Source organism: Schistocerca serialis, unplaced genomic scaffold (genome assembly GCF_023864345.2).
Source record: "Schistocerca serialis cubense isolate TAMUIC-IGC-003099 unplaced genomic scaffold, iqSchSeri2.2 HiC_scaffold_1005, whole genome shotgun sequence".
NCBI classification, from domain to species: Eukaryota; Metazoa; Arthropoda; class Insecta; order Orthoptera; family Acrididae; genus Schistocerca; species Schistocerca serialis.
In genome coordinates this window covers 22,501-25,295 of record NW_026047190.1, presented here as the reverse complement: position 1 = coordinate 25,295, position 2,795 = coordinate 22,501, and the positions used below count along the sequence as shown (strand labels likewise).

General features: G+C 56.7%; 1 non-coding gene across 1 annotated transcript in view; it reads left to right on the top strand.

Annotated features, from left to right (window-relative positions):
* The first annotated feature begins 2,609 nt into the window (after positions 1-2,609).
* The window catches only part of LOC126428964 (small subunit ribosomal RNA), a 1,910-nt gene continuing 1,724 nt past the window's right edge, over positions 2,610-2,795 (top strand). The window contains exon 1 of the ribosomal RNA XR_007576856.1: positions 2,610-2,795. This exon is cut by the window's right edge and continues 1,724 nt beyond it. This is a non-coding gene — a ribosomal RNA (small subunit ribosomal RNA).

Genomic DNA, 2,795 nt, shown 5'->3' with positions numbered 1-2,795 from the left:
TATGTTGCGCCTTAACCTAACCTATGTTGCGCCTTAACCTAACCTATGTTGCGCCTTAACCTAACCTATGTTGCGCCTTAACCCAACCTATGTTGCGCCTTAACCCAACCTATGTTGCGCCTTAACCCAACCTATGTTGCGCCTTAACCCAACCTATGTTGCGCCTTAACCAACCTATGTTGCGCCTTAACCCAACCTATGTTGCGCCTTAACCCAACCTATGTTGGGCCTTAACCCAACCTATGTTGCGCCTTAACCCAACCTATGTTGCGCCTTAACCCAACCTATGTTGCGCCTTAACCCAACCTATGTTGCGCCTTAACCCAACCTATGTTGCGCCTTAACCCAACCTATGTTGCGCCTTAACCCAACCTATGTTGCGCCTTAACCCAACCTATGTTGGGCCTTAACCCAACCTATGTTGGGCCTTAACCCAACCTATGTTGGGCCTTAACCCAACACACGTTGGGCCTTAACCCAACACACGTTGGGCCTTAACCCAACACACGTTGGGCCTTAACCCAACACACGTTGGGCCTTAACCCAACACACGTTGGGCCTTAACCCAACACACGTTGGGCCTTAACCCAACACACGTTGGGCCTTAACCCAACACACGTTGGGCCTTAACCCAACACACGTTGGGCCTTAACCCAACACACGTTGGGCCTTAACCCAACACACGTTGGGCCTTAACCCAACACACGTTGGGCCTTAACCCAACACACGTTGGGCCTTAACCCAACACACGTTGGGCCTTAACCCAACACACGTTGGGCCTTAACCCAACACACGTTGGGCCTTAACCCAACACACGTTGGGCCTTAACCCAACACACGTTGGGCCTTAACCCAACACACGTTGGGCCTTAACCCAACACACGTTGGGCCTTAACCTGCTCTGTAATTGTCATACGACGCGTTAAATTAGTGTAGTGTTGCCTAACTGCAACCCCCGCAATATAGTTTGCTACTCGCACTGCCCGGTCCCCAGTGTATCGCTTCATGTTAAACACCTTGCAGCTATACACTGTAATGTGGATGGCAGCAGGACGTACATGCTCAATGCCCTTTGCAGTTGTTCATTGGCATTTGCAGTTGTTCATTGGCATTCGCATGGCGAAGCACTTAGCCTACGCTGTGGTACGGCCTGTGTCAACTGTCCGCTGATGTTGTACGTCCAAATCACACACTGTACTGCACATTGGTCCTCATGTACTGAATGATACATCGTGGTACATGTGACCGTACAACGACTGCGCCAACAACGGCGAACCATGCGGTCCAAATGTTGTGCACTCAGCTACGTGTCGTCTCCCTATAAGAGCTGGATTGCAGTGTGGTATGCCCTGGATGGCGATCAGCATGAGCCGTCTGTTGATGTAGTGGCGCGTGTTGTCAGACGTAGTCGTCTCTTCTCACACACCGTGATAGCATGGTGCACTGCGTTCCACATCTGCGACATGCGACAGAGGCCGGTTGACAGTCGTTCGCGCAATGGACATCGCATACGTACGGGGGCCACCTTCCACGTGTTCGCGAAGCGTGCACATGTTGTTGCGTGTATGTGGGCAGACATAGTGTGTCGTGACACCTGACACAGGCATGCAACAATCGTTGAATTTGCAAATGGCGATGGACGCCTACGTTTGCTGGTGACGTTACGCAAATGAACAACTGGTAAACCGTTGTGGTGCGGTTGTTCTCGCTAGAGGTGAATCAGTGATGGCGACGATCGGTTGAGCTACCAACCGGTTGTTCCAGCGATACCCACCATGCCCACGAACGTGAATGGCATCTGGGTGTGAAGCGATACGCGGCGGTGGCTGGGTGGGACCGTCCCCGGCCGGTGAGGGGGGGCCTCCCGGCGTGCTGGCCGCGCGGTGCGTGGGCGCACGCGCTACAGCCGGCTGGTGGGGGCGGCCAGTGGCAGGCGCGCCGGCCGACGGAGGCGGCAGGCGGCGCAGCTGCGCGCCGGCGCACCCTGCACGCGGCGCCGTGCGGCCAAAGTAGGTCCTCGCGGGCCCGGTGCGAAGCGCGGTGGACATCTGCAGTGTGCTGGTCCGATTGAGGACTGTGTGCGCTGAGGATGCGCCGCCGCCCGGCGCTCGGCGCCGCGACGCCGTCTGCTGCTCGGTCGCCTCTGCGGTTCTCGCAGGTGGTTTGTATCGCAGCTGTGCGGACGTGTTGGCGCGTGCGCTGTGCTGGGAGAGTTCGCTTCGGCACCCAAGTGGGGCTTTTGTCCTTCTGTGGCGCTGGCGTTGGAGCTGCCGGTCACCGTAGGTGGCGCGTGTTGTCTCCCGCCGGCAATGCCACGACAGCACGCTCCCGGGCCTCTGTCGGCAGCGGCAAGCTCAGTTGGGAGCACGGGTGGTCGCACCTAAAGCGTCTACTCGCCAAACCCCGGGCGATTGCGCCTCTCTCGAACCCGACCAAGTACTTAGGACGGCGCTGCGCGCCGCCGGGACCTGAGAGGGTTTCGAGGTGTATGGTGCAGGGGAGCTCAGCCTCCTCCTGTTTGCAGAATAATTGAGCGGACGCTTGCGTGTTCGCGCGGGCCCCCGGGACACACTCCCGGGCGGCCGGCTGCTCAGCTCTAGTTGACGCAGCTCCCTGGTTGATCCTGCCAGTAGTCATATGCTTGTCTCAAAGATTAAGCCATGCATGTCTCAGTACAAGCCGCATTAAGGTGAAACCGCGAATGGCTCATTAAATCAGTTATGGTTCCTTAGATCGTACCCACGTTACTTGGATAACTGTGGTAATTCTAGAGCTAATACATGCAAACAGAGTCCC